The sequence below is a fragment of the Balaenoptera physalus genome (genome assembly GCF_965194825.1).
Source record: "Balaenoptera physalus genome assembly, chromosome: X".
Lineage (NCBI taxonomy): Eukaryota > Metazoa > Chordata > Mammalia > Artiodactyla > Balaenopteridae > Balaenoptera > Balaenoptera physalus.
In genome coordinates, this window is record NC_138903.1 from 36,613,692 (window position 1) to 36,638,000 (window position 24,309).

Below are 24,309 nucleotides of genomic sequence, written 5' to 3' on the forward strand. Positions count from 1 at the left end.
CATTAACAGGGATTTGGGAGAAGTTGATTCCAACCCTCTTGGATGACTCTGGGGCGTTCAAGACTTCAGTGGAGGAAGGAACTGCAGATGTGGTGGAAATAGCAAGAGAACCAGCATTACAAGTGGAGCCTGAAGATGTGTCTGAATTGCTGCAATCTCATGATAAAACTGTAACGGATGAGGAGTTGCTTCTTACGGATGAGCAAAGAAAGTGGTTTCTTGAAATGGAATCTACTCCTGGTGACGACGCTGTGAAGATTGTTGAAATGACGACAAAGGATTTCGAATATGACAGAAACTAAACTTAGTTGATAAAACAGCGGCAGGGTTTGAGAGGATTGACTCCAGTTTTTGAAAGAAGTTCTACTGTGGGTAAAATGCTATCAAACAGCATTATATGCTACAGAGAAATCGTTTGTGAAAGGAAGAGTCGATCGACGTGGCAGACTTCATTGTCTCATTTTAAGAAATTGCCACGGACACCCCAACCTTCGGCTACCGCCACCCTGCTCAGTCAGCAGCCATCAACATCGAGGCAGGACCCTCCACCAGCAAAATGGTTACGACTCACAGGAGACTCAGATGATGGTTTGCGTTTTTTGAGCAATGAAGTATTTTTACATTAAGATATGTACATTTTTAAAGACATAGTGCTATTGCACCACTTAACACATTATTGACCGGGGGATTTTTGCAGAAACTAACGCCTGTGGCCGGTGATTTGTTCTGTGGGTGAATACTGAAACACCCGCGTTTGAGTAAATATCAACAACTTTTTTTGCACTTAATGTATTTACCTGAAACTTTGTTCACGTCTTACTAAAGCATTCTAATATTTCGTTAGAGCGTGATAGGCGGTATAGCAGGCACCTCTGTGCAGGGGAACAGAACGTCTATTACAAATATACCGTGTTTCACTGTGCTTTCCCCTGGAAGAGCAGACTCTATACTTTCTGGCGGCATGTTTTATTTTAGTCCTGTGGGTATTATTTCCTCTAGAAGATGTTCGTTTATTTTACCTGATGGTCAACAAGGTGGGTCTTTGCAGGGGGCTCTTTCAGAAACGCCACAAGAAGGACCAGGTGCGGTACTACCACTACATTCACCAGAATGGTCAGTTACCCATTCTGTAGCTACTGCTAACAAAAATTGCTTGTAAGACATTTTATTCTGTGTACTAAGGCTACAATAAATTTTAAACACATTGAATACACCGCAATTAATCAAATAGAAACCCACTTTCTTATACCATTTTCGAGTTTTCCAGAGGATACTGAAGTTTGCCAGATATTGATCAGATCGATCAACTCCTTTCATATATTTATTATACTCTAATATACAAGTGGGCTGAGTTATCTGATGGCCAGTCCTCCTGTCTTCCTTTCCTGCAGATGCTGTGGAGGCGTCATGAATAGTGTCGCCACACGGACTAACCTCTTGTCTTTCCATATAAGAAGAATCACTTCTCCCTTCTGGAAGAATGTCATTTCTCCCCTCTGTAGATTTTTAGCTTTCTCCTTTAATTGGTTTGGTAGACCACGACTCTCTCTTATAGTCCCACAAACTCTGGTTTTATTTTTCAACAATATTTCAGATGTGGACACATTGTTGTAATAATTGTCTTGGTAAATATGGTGCCATGAACCAAGATAAGGTTGTAGGACCGATAATATTGTTTCTTGCAGTTTCTTTCCTTCACTCGTGTAAATCTCAAGGTTGCATATATATCCAGTTTCACTTTCGCTAAGCACCCTGACCAAAATTCCATATTTTGTAAGTTTTCCGAGACTATAGGTTTTGAATCTGAGTCGTCCTCTCCACTTTTTCATTGCCTCCTCAAGTGATAGCTCTTGTTTGGGTATATAGATCGATTGAAATTTTGGTAGAAAATAATACAAAAGAGGTTTAACTTTTGAAATTCTGTCTGCAGGAAGGGGAGCTTCTGAGTTATTGTTAAAGTGAAGAAATGTCATTATTTGTTTGAAGCTTCTTCTCATCATAATCTTTGGAAAGATAGGTGTTTCAAGTAAGGGATCAGTCGACCAATATTCTTTCCAGTGTGACTTTCTTATTTGTCCCATCAAAATTACTAATCCAAGAAACTTCTCCGTGTCACTATTGGTTACATCAGTCCATTTTAAAGCCTTATCATATTTTTTTTTATGATTTTTCATTCTGTTGGTGATACAAGTTTGTTTGAGAAGCGACCAACTTGAAAAAGGTGTTCCAAAAATTAATTCTGTTGTTTCACTAACACTTTGCAGGTTATTACATTCAATAGTTACACCTGACACACCTGGAAAGTCTTCTAATTTTCGTGAAATGTGAAGTCTTCTAATTTTCAATCCACTCTTCTGTAGAAGCAAAGGACCATTCTTCAGCACCGTGAGTTTCATTTTCACTTTCCGTATCAGAATCAATCACTAAGGTTTTTTGTCTTTTGTTTGGTCTAATATTCACATTGTCTGAATCAACTATATTCTGAAGAACTGTCATATTCTGAGATGGTAGTGTATATGTTGCTCGGACAATCAGAGAAAGTATTGGTATCTGCATAAAATTCACCAGAAAATTCTTCTTCACTCAGAACTTCACGATGCGTCATTTTTGAAAATTTTACGGTAGTAAACTTGCATTTATAATATACACAAGGTTGGAACAAAAACCTAATGGAGCAAAATGTGAATGATAGCGAGAATCATAAGTTGTATAATGAACCCTTGATCAATTTTAAGCTCTAACAGCTTCGCATGGTGATGTTAATTGTATCACTCTCTAAAAACGTATTGATATGTCTCCGGTCAATAACGTTCGGGTAGCAAAAGACGTATTAATACGTCTCCGGTCAATAAATTGTTAATTGACTATAGTATAGTGTAAACATAATTTTCATATGCAATGGCAAACCAAAAATGGGTATGACTTGCTTTATTGTAATATTCACTTTATTGCGGTGGTCTAGAGCGAAGCCCACAGTATCTCCGAAGTCTGCCTGTATATTTTGGTGGGGGATACAATTTAGCCCATACCAGAGGGGAATGACTCCATTCAACACTGTCCCTCCCTGTCCCTACACCGTGTCTGGCTGATGAGGGACCGGTAGCTTCTTTTTCTTTTTTAATTTAATTTTCATCTTATATTGGAGTATAGTTGATTTACAGTGTTGTGTTAGTTTCAGGTGTACAGCAAAGTGATTCAGTTATTCATATACATATATCCATTCTTTTTCAGATTCTTTTCCCATATAGGTTATTACAGATTATTGAGTAGAGTTCCCTGTGCTATACAGTAGGTCCTTGTTGGTTATCTATTTTATATATAGTAGTGTGTATATGTTAATCCCAATTCCTAATTTGCCCCTCCCCCCACCTTTCCCCTTTGGTAACCATAAGTTTGTTTTCGAAGTCTGTGAGTCTGTTTCTGTTTTGTAAGTAAGTTCGTTTGTATCATTTTTTCAGATTCCACATATAAGTGATATCATGTGATATTTGTCTTTCTCTATCTGACTTGCTTCACTTAGTATGGTAATCCCTAGGTCCATCCATGTTGCTGCAAATGGCATTATTTCATTCCTTTTTATGGCCGAGTAATATTCCATTGTATTTATGTACCACATCTTCTTTATCCATTCCTCTGTCAATGGACATTTAGGTTGCTTCCATGTCTTGGCTCTTGTAAATAGTGCTGCAATGAACGTTGGGTGTATGTATCTTTTCGAATTATGGTTTTCCCTGGATATATGCCCAGGAGTGGGATTGCTGGATCATCTGGTAGTTCTATTTTTAGTTTTTTTAAGGAACCTCCATACTGTTCTCCATAATAATTGTACCAGTTTACATTCCCACGAACAGTGTAGGAAGGTTCCCTTTTCTCCAGCCCTCTCCGCATTTATTGTTTGTAGATTTTTTGATGATGGCCCTTCTGACCAGTGTGAAATGATACCTCATTGTAGTTTTGATTTGCATTTCCCTAATAATTAGTGATGTTGTTCAGCTTTTCATGTGCTTTTTGGCCATCTGTATGTCTTCTTTGGAGAAATGTCTATTTAGGTTTTCTGCCCATTTTTGGATTGGGTTGTTTGTTTTTTTTTGATATTGAGCTGCATGAGCTGTTTGTATATTTTGGAGTTTAATCCCTTGTTGGTTGCTTCATCTGCAAATATTTTCTCCCATTCTGTGGGTTGTCTTTTTGTTTTGTTTACAGTTTCCTTTGCTGTGCAAGACGTTTTAAGTTTAATTAGGTCCCATTTGTTTATTTTTGTTTTTATTTTTATAACTCTGGGAGGTGGATCCAAAAAGATATTGCTGTGGTTTATGTCAAAGACTGTTCTACCTATGTTTTCCTCTAAGAGTTTTATAGTATCTGGTCTTACATTTAGGTCTTTAATCCATTTTGAGTTTATTTTTGTGTATGGCGTTAGAGAATGTTCTAATTTCATTCTTTTAATGTAGCTGTCCAGTTTTCCCAGCACCACTTATTGAAGAGACTGTCTTTTCTCCATTGTATTGTCTTGCCTCCTTTGTCATTGATTAATTGACCATAGGTGTGTGGATTTATTTCTGGGCTTTCTATCCTGTTCCATTGATCTATATTTCTGTTTTTGTGCCAGTACCACTGTTTTGATGACTGTAGCTTTGTAGTATAGTCTGAAGTCAGGGAGCCTGATTCCTCCAGCTTCATTTTTCTTTCTCAGGATTGCTTTGGCTATTCGGGGTCTTTTGTCGGTAACTTGTTAAGCATGTGGGGAGGGGAAAATGGTTTGCCTGAAGAAGAATTAAAGTGTCCCCCAGAGAGAAGGAGGAAAAACTATGGAAGCATCATCATGGCTGCAGGCACAGGCTCAGGAGCCAGGCAGGTTTGGTTCAAATTCTGGTTCCATGCATGGACTCCCACTCTTATTGTATGACCTTGAACAAGTTAAAGTTAGGTTCCTTAAGCCTCCGTGTCCCCATCTCTAAAGTTGGGACTCGACTTCCCACCTCCCAGGGTAGTCCTAGGGCTCAGCTTCGATCGTACCTGTAAGGTGGATTATGCTGTGCTTCATGCCGGACAGCACATAAGACAAGCGAGGAATTATTGTTTGGTCCTGGAAGAGACTCAAGGAGGGCAGAAACATTCAGTCGGGGCTTTAGTAGCTGTGGAGAGAGCAGTTTTAAAATGATTAACCATGTTTTCAGTGATTTAAGGCATATGGGGGTCTGTTTTTTAAAATGCAAACCCCGTAGAAGGGTTCAAGATGAAAAGGGCCTCTCCGCAGTATATGCCCTAGGCCTTCAGGCCCACATCCCTAGAATTTGTTTTTTGCTACACAAATGGGACCACAGCAGATGCTATCTGTCGTACCCACTCATCTCCCCAGATCACCCCCACCCACTCCCAGAGGCACCTGCAGACATTTCTATCAAAGTTTACCTCTCCCTGTATCTCTCTGCGTCAGGATGATCGCTGGCCAAGGAGATATCTGCTGGGACTCGGGGTTGGCTGGAAGTAAGTGTCCAGGAATGAATGCCCCTCGACCAATGAAGGGCTGGAGTTGGTGGATAAATACCCCAGCTTCCTAGCCCCTTGGTGGCATGATTCTGAGGCGCGTTCCACACAGACCCTTAGCGGGTCCCCACGGGACTGAGCCCCAGAGGCCTACAGCAGGAACCCACTCACTGGCACAGCCTTTGTCGGCACCCCCCCTGCCCTGTCTCGCTTCCCTCTTCCTCACTGTGCCTCCTGATCACCTCCCAAATGATGACATGCACCCAGATTCTGTCTCAAGGTCTGCTTTGGGGGAAATCCAATGAAGACTGGGACAATACTGTCGCACACTGGTCTGCACAGAACTTTCTTCAGCCAGCAGTATGGCTCCCAGACCTTTTCCCATCAGCACGTACTGAAGGTCTGTTTATCATTCGACAGTCTGGGTGCACCATATTTAATTTAGCCAGTCCTCTTCCGATGGACATTTAGGTTGCTTCCAGGTTTGGGCTGTTATGAACAATGCAGCAATGAGCAGCTCCGTGCACGTGTCTTTCTGCAAATGGGCAAATCGATCTGAAGGATTACTTTCTAGAAGTCCAATTGCTAGGTCAAAAGCTAAGGGAACAGTTTAGCTCAGGACCCAAGGGTGGAGCTGGAGTTCAAGATTGGAGGTGACAGCAGTAGAGTGGCTCAAGCCTGGGGACACTGCACTAAGGAGCCAGCATGCCTGAAGAGGGCCTGCCCACCCGGAGATTCTACCCAAGGGTCTCTGTGCCTTTGCAGGCGGCTTCTGTGTGCTCTTTGTGCTGGGTGGTGGGCCCACTGCAGCAGAAGGGGCTTCCCTTCTGCTTCCCCTGGAGTCAGTGTTTCCAAGAAGAATCCCACCATCCGTTTCACCTGCCCACACCCTGCTGCCACGTTCATGCCATATAGTTGTTTTTCGAGCCAAAGTCTCCATTATTCAGATGAAGAACCACTTGTTTTGAAAGAACGCACTTCTGAGATCTTCAGGCTCTTCCTTCCGGCTGATGAAATTAGTTTTGAAGTTAGGAGGAATAGGGGAGGAGGCCAGGAACGAGTCCCTAGCACACGCAGGGAGTGTTTTCTATAATGTGGTTGCTCTTTCCACTCATGAACACTTACAGTGTTTGCCTGTGCAGAAAACAAATTTTTAAAGTATCAAAATACTTCTTTGTTCTCCTCTCGAGTTATTTTCTGGCTGCTGGCTGCCTACTTGATCTCACCTTAAGATGCAGAGAAAGGTGCCCCAGACCTTGCTCTGGGGACTTGAACTATCCGAGAGATGAGACGACCAAGGCTGGAAGCAGCAATGGCGACCACTGCTCCGAAGGTCAAGGTTAAGGACAGAGAGGAGGGAAAGGACTACTCTTTCCCTGCCTTTTCCTTTTTCTTCTTTCTCTGGTTTTTCCTTTTCATCCTCTTTGTTTTCCTTTAGTCATTGGAGGTGGGGAGCAGGGGCAGAGATGACACACACCACACACCCAGGACTCATGTGGCCTTAGGGGATGTTCTCTCAGCTGCATGGGGACCATCCCACTCCTGGAGCTGAGTCATGGGGTCTGGAGAGAGATGTGGCAAAGGGAGCTGGTCCTCCCTGGCACCCCAGCAGAAGTGGGAAGTTGAATTCTGACCTTGTTGCCAAAGGTGTGCAATTCAAAGGAGGGATGTAGTCAGAAGCGATTGGGAGGGGTGGTGGTGCTGAGCAGCGACCTTATTTATTGAGCACTGACCCCATGCCAGGCCCGTGTCATCAGACAGCCCCAAGTTCTCCTCCTTCATATCCAAGGGAAGCCACTGTGGCTGAAGCGTGTCTGAAGAATCTCAGACGTGCATAGTCTCCAGGTGCCTGCAAATCACGTCCCTCCCCCAGCTCCTGCTGCCCATCTTTCGCGCTCCTGACTCCCCTGTTGAGAAGCAGTACAGTAGAGTAGCTGGGAACGGGGACTCTGGAGCCACACGGTCTAGGCTAGAATCCCAGCACTACCCCTGACCAGCTCTGAGACCTTGGACGAGTCACTTAACTGCCTGTGCCTGTTTCCTCCTCTGGTTGCTGTGAGGGTCAGTGTTTGAGAACTGATTCTAACAGTGCCTGACGCATGGTCAGCACTGAATATAAGAAGTGTTTGTTAAATTAAAATGGTGGCGTGTCCCCCTGGCCTGTGAAATGTAGCAGCCCTTCTACCGAAGGTTTGGAGGTGATGGTGGGCAGTCACAGGACAGGGAAGGCCGAGAAGCCACCTCAGGACGGACACACCATATCTACAGCTACACGTGGGACCATTTCCTCAGAAAACTAGCTGAGCAGCTCCTTCACATCAGCAAACCAGAAAAGAGCCACATCAAGGAGGGAAGGACGGGACTTCCCCGGCAGTCCAGTGGTTAGGACTCTGTGCTTCCAGTGCTGGAGGCCTGGGTTTAATCCCTGGTTCGGGAGCTAGGATCCTGCAAGCCGTGCTGCACGGCCAAAAAAAAAGGAGGGAAGGAAAGGCTGAGACACACTGTCACCGTAAACCCCACCCTGGCATGGCCACCCAGCATCAGGAGGGAACTCACAAGCCCGGAGCTTCTCCCTGAGGAGTGAAGGGTTTAAACCCCACATCGGGAACCCCAACTTTTAAGACCTGCACCGGAGGTATGAGTCTGCAAAACAGCTGGCTTTGAACGCCTATGGGGCGCGCATCCACGAGACCCAAAGGTCCGTAGCAAACCGAGAAAGATCTCTCAAAGGGCCCATGTGCAGAAGGAACTTCAAAGTGAATGTCCCATAATTTCCTGGCTGACTGCCCTGATGAGGCATCCATCTCTGGCCTCTCTCACCTAAGCCTCCGAGGGCTGCAGTTTTGCAGTTTCCTTCCTCTCCCTCTTGAGACCTTTCTCCCTCCATCTCTCTTGCCCAAGCCTGGAGGAGTCTCCGCCTGCCTGTGGAAAACTCAAATTTCTCATTTCTCTGGTCCCAGAGCAAGTTATCCCCCTGTGTTCCAACTTCTCCATTCTGGATGCTGGCCTGCTCTGGTCCTTCTTCGTGAAAACGTTGATGTGTTTTCCTGAGCGGAAGCACCATCCACCCTGGGTCTCCATCCTTAGTGACCTATACGTGATCTTAGTTAATCCCTATGATGCTGAGTTCTGCTGTTACCCATTTTATAGCTGAGTAGATAATGACCTAAAGAGATTGTCATAAAACCACTTGGTCATGGAGCTAAGGTTCAAACCCAGCCCTGTCTACCTGCTCCTAACCATATAAGGACCCTGTATTGCCTTCCCATCCCCCAATAAAACGATTTTAAAGGAGACCAGAATTTCTGTGTCTTACTCTCTGAGTGACCCTAGGTTCCGCTAAAAACACTATTGCTTCTACCACTGTGGAAAACAGTATGACGGTTTCTCAAAAATTAAAAATAGAACTACCGGATGATCCAGCAATTCCACTTCTGGGTATTTATGCAGAAGAGTTGAAAGCAGAGAAGAGGGATTTTTCACACCCATGTTCACAGCAGCATTATTCACGGTAGCCAAGAGGTGGATGCAACCCAAGTGTCCAACAAAGGATGAGTGGATAAACAAAATGTGGTCTGTCCACACAATGGAATATTATTCAGCCTTAGAAAGGAAGGAAATTCTGACATGTGCCACTACGTAGATAAACCCTGAGGACGGTATGCTAAGTAAAATAAGCCAGTCACAAAAAGACAGACTGTGTGATTCCACTTGTATGAGGTAGCTTGAATGGTCAAATCCGTAGAGACAGAAAATAGAAGGGTGGTTGCCAGGCACTGGGGAGGAGGAGAAGAGGAGTTATTGTTCAGTGAGAACAGTTTCAGTTTTGCAAGATGCAAAAGTTCCGGAGATCTGTTGCACAACAATGTGAACCTGCACTGTCCCCTTAAAAAATGCTTGGTCAATTTTATATGATGTGGTTTTTACTACAATTGAAAACTCTGAAAAATTAAAAAGAAAAAGAAAATTTTAAACATGGTTGCTTCTCAAATGCTCGACGTTTAACCCACTCTCTGACCCTGCGTGATTCTTTTGAAATCTCCTTTGCAGAACACAAGTCCTGGACCGATAGATCTGACTCTACTGGGAAATTGCTAAAGCTTGCCCAGGCCATCTCCAGGCAAGGTGTTTCTTTACACCTGCTCTGCCCAACTGTGCCGAGTTTGGAGAATCTTAACACTTTGGGGGTGTCAAGACCCTCTTAGAATCTGATAGAAGTTGCCACCCTCTCCCCACCTCCACACCCCGAATGCACACATGCATTGACACAAACCATTTTCCTCATGATTCAGAGGATTCCTTGATACCCTGGGGCCTCTCCATGGTCTTTGAAGGACCCCAGAATGAGATTCCCTATGTCCCTCACATCACAGTGCCTCCCCTGATGGGTTCAAAGATTTCATTGTTAATCATCTGCCTTCCCTCTCGGTGAAATCAGGGAAAGGGAGAGCTTCTTATAAAAAGGTTGCATGTGGCATCTCATCCTACCAGAACGGTGTTATATTATCTGTGTGACAAGTCACTGTAAGACATCTCTATGTGTACAGAGTAATATGTGTGTGTGTGTGTGTGTGTGTGTGTGTGTGTGTGTGTGTGTGTGTGTGTGTGTGTGTGTGTGTGTGTGTGTAAGTATAGCTACTCTAGGGGCAGTTAATTAGCATTTGGAAGAAACTAATCAGGAACCCAGACTCCAGAAGTGGCTACTGAAGTACTTCACATATCCAGATCTAAATCTACACCAAAAAAAAAGAAAAAGAAAGAAAAAGAAATAAATCGACACCAGAAAGACCTTTAATTAGCACAGGTATCTTAGAAACATTAAGAAACATGGTTTAAGAACAAGGTCCTATTGTATAACACAGGAAACGATATTCAGTATCTTATAATCAACTATAATGGAAAAGAATGGATCTATGTATATGTATAACTGAGTCACCTAGCTGGACATCTGAAACTAACACAACATTGTAAATCAACTATACTCCAATAATAAAAAAAGATTATGGGGGGACTTCCGAGGTGGCGCAGTGGTTAAGAATCTGCCTGCCAATGCAGGGGACACAGGTTCGAGCCCTGGTCCGGAAAGATCCCACATGCCACAGAGCAACTAAGCCTGTGCACCACAACTACTGAGCCTGCACTCTAGAGCCCACGAGCCACAACTACTGAGCCTGCGAGCCACAACTACTGAAGCCCGTGCACCTAGAGCCCGTGCTCCACAAGAGAAGCCACCGCAATGAGAAGCCCACGCACTGCAACGAAGAGTGGCCCTCGCTCACCGCAACTAGAGAAAGCCTGCATGCAGCAACGAAGACCCAACGCAGCCAAAAATAAATAAATAAATTAAAAAAAGATTACGGGCTCCTGACACCCTCAGCACAGCGCTCTAATCTGGAGTTCCATTTGGCCCCCTACCGTCTTCCCATGTCCAGAGGACTGTGGTGCCTGATCCCCTCAGAAGTTTGGCTGTCCCCACCAAGAGAGTATCACTGCATCTCCGTCAGAAGGACCCTGTGTGCAGAGTGCATATTGGAGTGCCTGCAGACGGAGTGGGTGTTAGCAAGCCTGCAGGAACAGGTTATAGCACTGTCCTTGTACCTGCTTCCTAATAATGATCATCCAGCTGGTCAAATTCCACCTGAGGTTTGCTTTCATTCTAACATGCCACCTGGCAGTGGGTGGTGAGGAAGGACAGGTAGAGCCCCAACCGATTTCCCTGGCACATTTCCTGGCAGGAGGATCAGCTCGGAGCTGTCCAAGTTGGATGAGACTTTGCTGTATTCAGGAATTAAACCGTGTCATTGGGACTCAGTTTCTCCCTCTCTCTCGTCCTGGCCCTGGCTTCATTCTTAGATTCCCTACTGATGGCAAGATGGTGGCAGCATCTCCTCATGTTTACTCTGGTTCAAGTTTGGCATGGAAAGTAAAGAGGATATTTTCCTGAGAGCTCTAATGAAAGTCCCCAAAGTGAGTCTGATTACCATTTTGACCTGACTTGCATCAGGTAACCATCCCTGCCTGATGCAGTCACTGATGCTGGAGAAAAGATGTTCTGATAGGCTGGGCATGAGTCACATGCCACTCCAGGCAGGGGTGTCAGCTCCACCAGAACCCCATGGCTTGAGAGTAGTTAGGGGTGAGTGGTGGATGAAAAGCTGCCCACAACTTCTTTGCCACTCCTCTCATTGAGAGGTAGAGTCCATTTCCCCTCCCCTTGAATCTAGACCAGCCTTATGCCTTGTTTTGACCCCAAAAATATGGTAGACGTGACACTGTGTAAATTTCAAGGCTGGGCCTTAAGAGATCTGTGGATTCTGCTTTTGCTTGCTTGGAACACACCCTCACAGAATGCTGTGAAGAAGCCCAAGCAGCCATGTGGAGAGGCCCATGTGGGGGAGAATCTTGGAGCCCTGGCCAGTATCCCCAGCTGATCTCCCTACCAGCACCCAGCACTACCTGCCAGCTGTGTGGGTGGAGCCATCTTGGACGGTCCAGACCAGCTGGGCCTCCAGACACCACAAGGAACAGAAGAACCACCCAGCTGAGCCTAGTCCACTCACAGAACCATGAGAACTAATGGTTATCGTTTGAAGTCATGAAGTTTGGGAAGAGTTTGTTACACAGCCATTGACAGCTGATACAGAGTGGCCCCCCAAGTGAAAATCAGAAGGTTTTCCTGGAAATTGACTGAGTGAATACTAGATGGGCAACAAACAGGAGTCCACCACAACCATCTACTCTGTGTAGTCAGCTCTGCCCGGCCCTTGGTGGACTGAAGAAAACATGGAATTTTCCATAGCAGCATTCCAGTGTCTGCTCACCAGTTTTGTCAGTGTCCAGAGGCAGTTGCTGCAGCAGCTGGGGCAGCTTCCTGATTGCAAGCTCACAGCCCCAGCAATGGATTTTTAAATACAGCTGCTCCATTGGTGGCTCCTGGCCTTCCCACACGTGGCAAAGATGGTGGCCCCCCTGACAGGTCAGGATTGCAGGATTCTGGGACTCATTTCTGGAGACCCAGCCTAGAGTTTTCACAACAGCCCTTCTGTAATGGGTTGGATGGTGGCCTCCCAAAAGCTATGTCCACGTCCTAATGCCTAGAACCTGTACATGGGATCTGATTTGGCAAAAGAGGCTTTATAGATGTAATTAAGTTAAAGATCTTGAGATGATATCATCCTGGATTACCTAGGTGGTCCCTAAATCCAATGATACACGTCCTTATAACAGATAGAGGAGGAGAAAACACAGAGGAGAAGAGGGCCATGCGAAGACAGAGGTGGGAGTGATACAGCTACAAAGAATGCCGACAGCCACCAGAAGCTGAAAGAGGCAAAGGATTCTTCCCTAGAGCCTCTAGAGGGAGCATGACCTGACCTTGATTTCAGACTTCTGGCTTCCAGAACAGTGAGAGGATCCACTTCTGTTGTTTTAAGCCACCCAGGTTGTGGCCATTTGTTATGATGGCTTCAGGGAACGAATACACTTTCCAATGATTCTGTAAGCACCGACTTCCCTGTATTAAATCCCTTTCTGCATAAAATACCTGGAGCAGTTTCTGTTCCTTGCACTGAACCCTGAGTGGTACAACTCCTTTCCCATCCTGTCAATGGAAGACCAAGCAAGCCAGAACGCATATGGTGAATAGGACCAAGGGACATACTTAGATTTGAGGCTTATAGCATTGTACCATCTGTGGTTCTGCCGGCAGCCTCACAGGCAGGTATGTTTTTTTGGCAGAAGCGTTGGTCCTGATGGTCTTCTTATTGCCACTGTGGCAGCAAGAGTTTATTTTTACTTTAAATTATTCTGCAGCCAGCACCCCAGCTCACCTCTGCCAAGAGCCCAGAACCTTTGCAGTCTGGGAATACAGAGCCAGGCGGGGCCCAGTGATGCCCGCCTCTCTTTCCTTTATCCCACGGGGTCCAAAAGGAGCTGGAAGCCACCACAACAGGATGGAGAGTCTCTACCCGAATGTCAATAAGAGGCTCCATCCACAGTCACTTCCTAAAGAACAGGCGGTCTTGGTCTGCTTTCTTTCTCCATACTGGAACTCTACATTTCAGCAAGATGAAGATGTGGGTGACTCTGTGTGTCTGTGTTTCTGTGTGTACACGTGTATGCATTTCTGTGAGTTTTTTTGTGTTTGGTGTTTGGATGTGTGCATGTATTTGTGTGTGCACATATATGTATGTGTGTGTATTGTATATGTGTGTGTATTTATATGTGTGTGGAGAGGGGGAGTCAGGAGAAGTAGTGCCCGTGGTAACTGTTAGCACCGTACACTTGGGAGGCTGGAGGTGGTCTCTTGCTGCTTCTTACCACTGTGCTGTTAAAATGACATTGCTATGGAAAAATCCTTTCGTTCTGCAAGCGTAACCACGAAAACCAGGATGGGCGAATTCTGCTCCATGGGAACTCATGGGATCTGCTTCATCCACGGAGCTCCTAAGCCAGAGCACTGCAGCCCCTCGTGGCCATTGTGATGGGGATCAAAATAAAAACCATGGAATTCTCTGCTGGTAAAAGTGACATCACCACAATGCTTCTCGGTACATTCTCTGTGGCGCCTGTGTTGCTGGTTATTAAGCTCACATTTTGCACCTGGAGCTGTTCTAGCCGCTGGCTGGACTGAGAGAAGTCCAGCCCCATCCGGGCCTTTAGGAAGCTCTTGACCTGATGTGGTGCCATCAACCCTGGGCAAGGCAGGGGACAGGGAAGATGCTGGTGGCTCAAGCAGCTCTGTCCCTCCTACCCTGAGCCCAGGCCTTTGGAAATGGGGCTTCCCGACCAAGCCCCCACCTTGGACATGGGCTCCCGAAGGGAATTCTGCTTCCATGCTGCCTGTTCATCCTCTGGCTGCTATCGGAGGGGCCCTGTGATTTCCGCATGACTTCAGAATCCTGACTCTGAACGCCCCTCGTGGGGTCTGGGGCCCGGCTGCCACGCACCCTTCTACATCCCCGGTGGCACAGTCCGTCGGCCAGGCCACACCGGGCCCCTGCCCAGCTGGCTATCCCAGTATTTGTCACTGCTGCTGCTGCCGAGGCTGAAGCGTCTAGAGCTTGGGGCCTGGCCACGCTCACCATCCCATCTGGATGGTCCCCAGCCCTGGTTCTGACAGCTGCTTTGGTAAAAGGCGCATATCAAACTTCAGCCTTCAGACCCCTTCAAATCCCTGCGCACTAGCCGGGGTGCTCCCGAGAGGGCAGTGTTACCCGGAAACCATCGCCACCATGCCAAGCGTCGCCCAGGGCTAAGTGAGCGCCGTGACCCTGGGGCTCAGCCAGGCGATGCAGCAAAGCCAGCCTTTCCAAGTGGGTTCAGAGGAACAAAAGGCAAGGAACGGAAGCCGAGGGGAGGGCCGGGGGCTGAGGAAGGTGGGAGGGGGCCAGCTGGGGCACCCGTGGCACCCACTCCTCAAGAACCTCACTCTTGCAGGAGAAGATAATTAGCGGCAGTGCTATTAGTTTTTGAGCGCTCACTGTGTACTAAGTGCTGGATGTGCATCTTCGCACCAAGCCTCACAACAACATGAATTATTCCTGCCTGTTAAGGCCACCACGACTGATGCTCTGCTATGGATTTCTCAGACCTGTTGCTGGCCAAGGTCCCCTGCCCAAGTCTGGATGAGTCTGGAGCTTGGGGACAGACACAAGTGGTTCCGTCCCTCCTCCCCCCAGGCTCTGTCTCCGCTCAGGGACGCCTGGGCTCCGGCCCCTGTTTCCCTCCCTCCTTGAGGCTCAGAGCATGATGGTTGCCATCAGGGCCAGGGCTCCAGCAGCCTCTGGGCTGATTCGTCTGTCATTCATCACACAGGGCTCTCTTGGATGTCTGCGTTGAGAAACAAATGTTTTTCCCCTTTAGTAAATCATGTGAAACATCACACATGGGGACAGCTGGTTAGCACACAAGCTACTACTTTCCTACAAGGTGAGGACACTGAAGGCACACAATGTACGCAGGGCCGTGCACGGGCAGTGCCCAGCCTGCCAGCTCAGCACATCCTGGCTTCCCTCCCCACGCCCCTCTACCTTGGGCTCCAAGCCAGCTGGGCACCGTGTCTCCCTCCTCAGCCCTTGAGGGAAACAAGGTCAACTTTCTGGTTGGTTACCCAGCTCCTCCAGGTGCCTCCCCAGTATCTCAGCTTGATTGGCTTCTCCTCTCTGGTTCTTGAAACCAGAAATCTCCCCAACATGGCTCCTGCATCAGAGCTGGGAAGTAGGGGGACAGTGGTGTATAAAGCAGTGTTGGGCTGTAGACTAATCGAGCTCTTGGACTCTTTTATAGCCTCTGCTCTTTGGGTTGCTATTTCTCCTCTCTGTCTTCAAGCTCCTAGACCCAGGCTCCCAACTTTCGAAAGCTGCTCTTAGGAATGCATTTTGTGTCAGTCATTTACACCTTAGTATGAAGTTAACAGTGAAGTAATTCTCTCCCAGGAGAATTTGCATTTGAATCTTTCTGGATGGAAATCATTCTGCAATGAGAGATTTGTCCCCATTAAAGGGATTTTGACTCATAATCTCATAAGGCAGAGAGAGAGGCATGGGTGAGGGGGCGGGGTATGATGCTTCTGCAGACTGAGAATCCTACAACTTCGTCCATCTGTCCTGTTTCCAAACTGTCTAGCTTACGTCGACTTCTTCCCTCCATGCTCTCTTACTCTCTCCCAGCTTAAATTGATCCTGGGGTTTGAGAGGCTTTGTTGACTCACCTTTGTGATTCGTGTAAGAATCATAAGATTTCAGGTCTGGTGGGAACTTGGAGGTCAAATAATGCAAGTCTGTAGATGAAGAAAGAGAAACTCAGACTGAGGGAGAAGTGAGATGCCCGAGATCCCGCAGCAAGTTATAGCAAAGCTGGGACCAGACCCTGGATTTCCTGGCTCCTAGCGATGTCCTTTGTACCAAGACCCAGAAATAACTCTCAACCAAACACTGGTGCTGTTTGCAAAGTGAAGTCCAGGCAGAAGCTGTCTGCTTTGCTGAACCACAGAGCATGTGCCAGGGGTCTGGCCCTTCCAGGGTTAATGACACAGGCAGCCTTGGTGTGGCTTGGGAGGAATGTTCCTAGAGGAATTCGGTCTAGAATGGGAGGTCCAGGGAGCTCTCCTTATGGCTGCAGGGTCGAGCAGAGCCCACTGTTTCCACCGTCCAGACAAACACTTCTCCTCAATTTTACAACAGGGGCCTTTAGTTTTGTTTTCCAAGCAGCCCAGAGCCCTTCATGCTTCCAAAACAGAGCCACCCTTGGCTGTACCCACCAGGCCGGCCTTCTTAGTTACTTCCTCCTCACCAGCCAGCACAAGGCCCCCTCATCTATTTGAGATCAGCCTTGGCCTAAATTTGCTTGGAATTGATCCCAGAAGTACAGGCCAAAGGCAGAGGACCAGAACCAGTATGTGGTCTAGTGGATTAGCAGACACTGGCAACAGGCAACCTGAGTTCAGATCTCCCCTCTGCCACCTTCCAGCTCTGTGCCTTTGGGCTGTTTGCTTAGCCTCAGCCATGCCTCAGAATCCTTCTTTGTCGTTTACGTTCTGGCACCTGTCTCCTGGGTTGTCCTGACACTTAAATGGAGTCGTGGAAAACACTTAGAATTTAAACGCTTAGAACGGTGCCTGCACATAGTAAGTGCTCATTTAAAGTGACCCATAATGTCTTTGGTGCCTCCTCTCAGAACCTCCCAGATGTCTCTCCCCCTGAAACTAAGCACTCCGAGCTTTGGTTTAAAGGGGTGGGGGGGGTACGTTAAAAGGAACCTGTGTGGAAATTTCTGAGATTTATCTGAAAAATTGAAATGTACTGGCCATACTTATTTCATCTTGACATTGGGCTAAACCAAACCAAGAAAACTAATAAGATAAACAAGTCCTGCTGTGATATGGAGAGAGAGAGAGAGAGAGAGAGAGAGAGGGAGGGAGGGAGGGAGGGAGAGGGAGAGCAGAAGCAGGTAGAGTGCAGGGTCCTCCCCTGCCCTGCCCCCCTTGAAATTAGCATTATTCTACATCAGGTCATTGTTCCATAGTCATTTGTTTTGTTTTGTTTTGTTTGACATGGTCTTTGTTTCTAATGCACAGGTTAGTGCTGAGAAACCAAATAATGAGGAAAAGGAGATGGAATGCTCTGGGGGAGCCAATGCTACATAAATGTTTTAACTTTCGAACAAACTTGAATTCTGTGCACACACTGCCTTCATTCTCGCCCCTTAGACTGTGCGGCACTACATCTGGGTAGCTCTGAGCTGGCCACCAGCATGGCCCAGAAACGTCACCTCTTCCCCTTCTGCAGGCTGGGTATCGATTCTCAGGGATGGCTGGGGAACTGCTGTGCAGAAGCTGCTGTCCAGGCTGCTCTGAGAGCCCCAGTGGCCACAGTTTGGTGTTTATGGGCTCAGGGCAGATTGAGCAGCCAGCTGTCTGCAGCAGGAAAGTCCCTTGGCCGAAAAATACATCCCCTACTGTCCTGCGGTAAATGCCTGAAATTCCACCATTAGCAATGCATTCCTTTCGGTATGCCACACCATTTTCGGGCCACAATTTTCACGTAAAAATGCCCCTCAGGGGAGTAACACGTGAAGATCCTGACACTTACGGATGAAAGAGTGTTTCAGATAGTTCCTGAGAGAGGAGGTGAACATTGGCTATCTTGCTGGTGGGAGAGCGGCTGGGGGCAGGGGAGAAGGAGTATGGAAGAAGGGGTGGGTCATGGAGCACTGAGGGCAAACTTGGACAGCTGGGCCATTATAACACTTTAAAAACATGACCTTAAAGTCTTTGACACTCCTTCCAATGAGAGGTGGGGTTTATGGCCTCTCCCCTTGAACCTGGGTGGATTTGTGACTGCTGAAGCACCCGATGTCACCTCTGAGGCTTTTGGTCTTAAAAGGCCACGCAGCTTCCTCCTGGTTCTCTGGAACATTCGCTTTTGGAGCCCGGGATCCTCAGGTGAGAAGTCCGACTACTCTGAGACTTTATGCTGGAAAGCTCACTCTGAGACCAACCTGCCAACCAGCCTTGCCAAGGTTCTAGATATGTGAGGGAAGCCTCTAGAACAATCCATCTTGCCAGCTGAACAGCACTGAGAGACCTCCCTCAGGGCCTCCAGAAGCAGAAGAGTTGTGCAATCAAACCCCCCCCAAATTCCTGACCTATGAAATTGTACAATATAAGGAATCAGTTGTTTTTAGCCCGCTCAGGACTGCGGTAGTTTCTTCTGCAGAAGGAGCTCACAGCACAGCCATCCAGGAACTGGCCTGACAGAGTCAGTCTCACAGACGGCTGATGTAGATGCTTCTGGGAATCGGCGCCGGTAGGGGTGGGGCTGGACTCACCCATAGAACAGCCTGATCCATCAGAAATCAACGACCTCAAGTCCCTGGAAATAATGCCGAGCCCACACTTGTGGCCTGAACCTTCTAGCCCACGACAGGCCCTTATCTGCTAGAGCACAGAACCCTCTGCAGATCCAGGGCAACAGAAGACTTTGAGGAGTCCTGCTCGCCCTCCTTTACAGACAAGGACATTGACCTTCCAAGATAAGAGGCAACCTGCAGCTCCCCCGGGGTCCATGACAGGACCTGGTGTCTGGCTCTTTAGACCCCTAGAGGGACAGTGTGAGGTTTGGTGGGAAAAGCATAGGCGTGGGCTCAGAAGCCAGAAAGGCCTGGGTTCCAGACCTGGCTTCTTCACCTCTTGGCACACACAGGAGTCAGGCCTCTTATTTGCAAAATCAGCAGGTTGGGTTTCCAGCCCCAAGGTTTTCCATTTCTGACCTGGGCAACCTCTGGAACCGAGCTGTGGGCTAGGGCTAGGACAGGAACTAAAGTAAAGTCATTAGAAGTCCTCCAAACCAACCACAGCCAATCCTGATGGCGGCCCCTTAGAATCTGTCCTCCAGATGGCCAAGGACCATGCATCCGGGGCGGGCCTCTTGTATAAGGCATCCAGGGATTCCAGATCACTGACTTCATCTAGAAGAGGGTGAAGGGATGGAGGGAGCAAGGGGCCTGAGCCATAGAGAAGGCTCTGTGTCCCCAGCCCGCTGGGTGCCCACCCCACGCCGGGCCAGCCCAGGGCGGTCAGCAGCACGTGGCAGCCAGAGTCATTTTCCAGGCTGGGCAGGGCCGGGCTCCTGTCACCAGGAAATCTTTCCACTCACAGATGGGGCCAGTTCCGTTAGCACCTTGTTGCTGTTCTGGAAAAACAGAGACTGTTCATAAGGGAGAGAGGGTGGATTGGGGAATTGAAAAAAAAAAAAAAAAAAAAAAAAGGCGACTTTGATGGGCGTGGACATAACATCTTTTTTCTCCTGTCTAAGTGGCAACCACTAGGTTTGTTTATGCTCTTCCTGAGGTGTTTTCCAGACTCTCGCTTCCTCAGATCCCTCCTTTCCATTCTGACCTAGTTCGGGCTCCCTGAGAAGCAGACTCTGAGAGCTAGACTTGAGCATAACTGGTTTGTTTGGGAGGAAACGCAGCGGCATAGGGGAGGCCAGCCGGGGAAGGGAAGGTTGCGTTATCAAGGGACTAACCGCCACGGGCCACGGGGTTCAACACGCTTGCCTCGGAGTCCCCCATCTCAGGGCCAGGAGCTGAGTAATTATCTCCTAACTCCTGCGGGCGCCTGCTGAGAGCTTGGCCTGCGCAAGGCCGGGAGCAAGCCCTCCGGCGGAGGTCCCCGTGCGCACAGAGGACCCTGCTGGTGCGCACAGAAACTGGGAGTGCCAGGGCCATCGGGGCCGCCGCTGCAGGCTCTGTCCCACCAGACCTGTCCTCGGCCTTCCCTGTGGGCTCTTTATTCACACGTGATCAGCTGAGGATTTACTTGGCGCAATCGCAACATCCATCTCTCAAGAACCTCCAATGGAGCAAAAGTCGCCATAATCCCCAGATTCTCCCTCTGAGTTCCTGAGAAGAAAGGAATCAGCCTCCCTGCCTTGGAGGCTACAGAAACAGCTTCGGAGAGGGGCAGACTGACCCACCCTCCAGTGTTGGGGGCAGGACTCCCCTTCCCCCCCAACTCCCCATTCTGTTCTGGCCCTGGCCGTACCCGCGCTCTCCCTCAGCCCCTGGGCACCCCAGCGCCCGAGGGTGGGCCTGGCATGGCCTGTGCCTTCATGCTGGCGCGCCCCGGGCCTCACCTCGCTTTGCTAAGCCTCCACGCTCTGTCGAGTCGGGCCCAGCTGTCATTGCTGTGGCCAAGCCTTGACACGGAGCGGAGCGCTGAGGTTTGTTTTTATTTTCCGTTTCCAAGGCTCCTTCTCTCCCAGGAGCAGGAGGTGCTGGGGAAGCTGTAATTTGCTAAACAGGCATTAATCTTCACATCAATCCCGAGAGGCAGGTAGAGCTTCTCAGTCAAAACACACAGGGTTGTGATTAGACGTGGCTGGCAGGATAATGTGCAGAGATTTGCACCTCCCCGGCCCAGCCCCGGCTTCCCCCACCTGGCAGCTGGCGACCTCGCCCCTGGGCTGTGGCCCACAGAGAATGTCGTCTTCGCAGAAGGGCAGGAGAGCCAGGCATCAAGACCATTTCACTGGGGCCCGGCCCCTCAGTCTTTCTCCAACCCTCCCCTCTTGGACAGGGTCTAGAAAAAGCGGCATGGCCTTGGAGGAAGGCAGACCTGGGTGTGAATCTTGCTCTGTCACTTTTTTCCATTCAACAAATATTAATGAGCCCCTGTTATGTTCCTGGCACTTTTGGGTTCTGGGAATACATTGATAAATGTTGGGGTTTCAGGAGGGTCAATTAATAACACTCCTTTTTTCTCCTCCCGGCCAATTGAGAAATAGACATAGAAGTCCAAAAGGCGGAGTTCAAAATGTTCTTTATTATAGGGAAGGCTGTATTGGCAGATGGGGCTTGAGATCTGTCACAGTTGTCTTGCTGACACTGGCCCCAGCATTGATCTGACCCGCTCAACCACGGGAAGGGCTGAGGCCCATGGGGAACAGAGATGATGTGCTTTTCTGAGTGGGCTGTGGTCCAAAGGGGACCCACAAGGTGCTGAGACCCCCGGGGCCTGGATTCTTTGCTTCAACTCATCAAGTAAGTCACTCGCTTTGTTGGGGTCCCCTGAAGGTAGCCCTTGAGATGAGGATGTGAGTGCGTGGGGGGTATTTGGAAGGGGCCGCCAGGGAACATGGGGAGGGCATGTGGCCACGGGCCAAGAGTCACAGAGCCTGGCGTGTGCTACGTTCTCAGGAAATGATCATTCTGCACATTCCTCATGCTGCAGGCAGGAATGGGTGACCCTGGGATGTGGCAGTCTGGCTGCTTGGGGAGGTGGGGCGGGGACAGGGGATGTTAATGGCCATGGAGATGGGGGCACCAGGGCTCCCCTGCCCCTGACCAACAGTGACAGGGCAAAGATGAGGGTGGAAAGGACAAAGGTGGGGTCATCGGTGGGGAGCCGCAGCCCCTGTCTGTGACTCGAGGGGGAAATACGATTACTAAATGATTCTCGAGGACTCCATGCTCCAGATCTTCCCTCTAGTTGCTAGGCCTGGAGTTCTGTGACCCCAGACTGCTCTTCCCTTAGTGCCGGAGACGCCACAGCGAAGATGGGCACACATGTGCACACACAAGTATACATGAATACAGACACGCACAAACATATATGCGCACACACATGCGTGCACACTCAACACACGCACAAATTATCCATATTCGCAAATACACATGTTCTCACACATATATACAAAGGCAACACACACACACACACGCGCGCGCGCACGCACGCATATTCATTCACCCGCACATAATTTTTCTGCTGGTTTCTGTGATCCCATCGGGCAGGAAAGGTCTTAAAGGGCAGCCCTGGGGACGTGACCTCTTCAACAGGAATCGGCCTCGGTCGTTGTGACCGTCTGTACCCTCCCTTCTACCCTCACCTCCTGCCCTCCCAGCCCCCAAGAACTAGTCGGGAGATAGGCCCGGCGCTGGCTTCAGCCATTTCTCCCACAAATTCGCAGATCCGGAGGTGTCCAAAGTGAGGGCCTCTTCCCTGGAGCGTGACCTGGAGGCCCAGCCGCTGTGTTGGGCCCCCTCTCCCAGGTCAGGGGCTCCCCCATTTGAGGGAAAAGTGAGAGCAAGGCTCAGGGCCAGGCCGTTGCTGGGCAGGACTGGTGTTCTGGGCTCCAGGCCAGTGCTCACCCACCAGCCCTGCGTGTCTTCAGAGCACACTCGGAGGCCAACGTGTCTGTCCACCAGACCAGGGTCACTGCCTGGCCCTGCTGCTGGACAGGGGCTGTGACTTCAGCACAGGCAAACCGTGCCAGGCACACTCCCACCTTATCCAATGGGTAGGTCAGCCTGGCACAGAAAGGCCCTCTGGCCCTCATGGCCAGTTTGGCTTTAGCCAAGAAAAGGGCATTTCTGGGGGCTGGCGGTTCTGTGGACGGCCGAAGGTCAAAGGGAGAGAGACTGTGGTCATTGAGAGAAAGGGCGTGGGGCAAAGGAGCTGTTGCTTTTCGAACCACGGACACTGGTGTCTCATCCGAAGTGAGCAGGGAGGGGGCCAGCTTTTTCTAGATCCGACTATTTTAGGTTTCCTCTCCTTGAATGGCTGCAGTGGGAGCTCCCTGTGTTTTTCAGGCTGGCAGCGGGTGAAGCAGAGAAGGAGTCTAGAACATGCCAGATTGGTCCACGTCGGGGGTCATGTTCATCAGCCCGGCAGGAGGGGAAGCCACCCAGCCTGGGCGCTGGCCCGATAACCGGCTACCTCCCAGGGCAAGGGGTCTGTTCTATTTGCTTGCATTAAACTCGACCCCAGAGAAGCCTCCCCATCCATTAAAATGAACTTAAAATCTGGGGACTAACCTCTAGTTAGAAACAAGCTCAAAGCTTTCTCAGTTCTGCTTGTAACTCCCATCATCAAAGAGCCCCCCAAAGGGAATGAAAAAAAACTTAGTTTTGCTGGAGAGGCATTTTTCTAGGCTGGGCATCAGCCTGACAGTAAACCACAAGTGGCCAGCTGAGACGTGAGGTCCCCACGGTCCCCCAGTGGTCCCTGGTAGAATTGCACCCCAGCTGCCCCAGCGGGGACCTGCCCAATGGCGTTTCCTTTATTGGCTGTGCCCCATCCCTGGCCCATGGCCCGTGGTCAGCCAGGAAGCTCTGCTTCTGGGGACTGGCTGTTGGCTGGAGCAAAGGGCTACCTGCACCATGGCTCTGGTCCTCCAGCAGGCTGGCTTGGGCTCGATCACATGGCAGCCGAAGATTCCAAGAGCAGCAAGTGGACACGCACCACCGTGCAAGTGCTTTTTAAGCCTTGGCTTACCGTACTGTTTGTGACTTGCCAAACCAAGTCAATATCCAAGTTCAAGGTCGGTGTGGGAGGGCGCTACCAAAGGGCAGGGAAGAATTTGGGGCCAATTTTGCAATCTGCCCATCACAGGCAGGGGGCGCCACCCAGCCTAGCTGGGAGGGTCTACTGGCACAGTCTTCCCCGGGCCACGACTCTGAGCATGCTGTGCGTTTATGCCGGACGGAGCTGTGTCGGACTTATATCCCCAGCCCCAGATCCGAGCACCGGGCCGGAGTGTAGAAGAGGCTTGTCGAGTGCGTGGTCGGATATTGAATGCACGTCGCTTCTGGCGGCCAGGGGGCCAGCGAGAAGACTTCAGCCTCATCCCATCTCTCCAAAGCCCTCTATGGCCTGGGGTCCTCATTGGGTGTCCTTGTTCCAGACCGGGGACAGCTAGGGCTTGTGCCGACAGATGATTACTTTCACCTCTCTCTTTTGAAAAATGGCCCATGTTTAAGGATTCATAAAACTTAGAGAATGCATCACTGAGCCTATAATGCCGTGAGAGCTCCATGTAG

The 24,309-nt window shown here is 49.1% G+C and overlaps 1 long non-coding RNA gene across 1 annotated transcript in view; it reads left to right on the plus strand.

Annotated features, from left to right (window-relative positions):
- Nucleotides 1-14,720, plus strand: part of LOC309652639 — a 28,771-nt gene extending 14,051 nt beyond the window's left edge. The window contains exons 3-4 of the long non-coding RNA XR_014258832.1: nucleotides 1,931-10,092; nucleotides 10,123-14,720. This is a non-coding gene — a long non-coding RNA (uncharacterized lncRNA). The remainder of the gene's footprint in view (nucleotides 1-1,930; nucleotides 10,093-10,122) is intronic.
- Nucleotides 14,721-24,309: the final 9,589 nt, after the last annotated feature.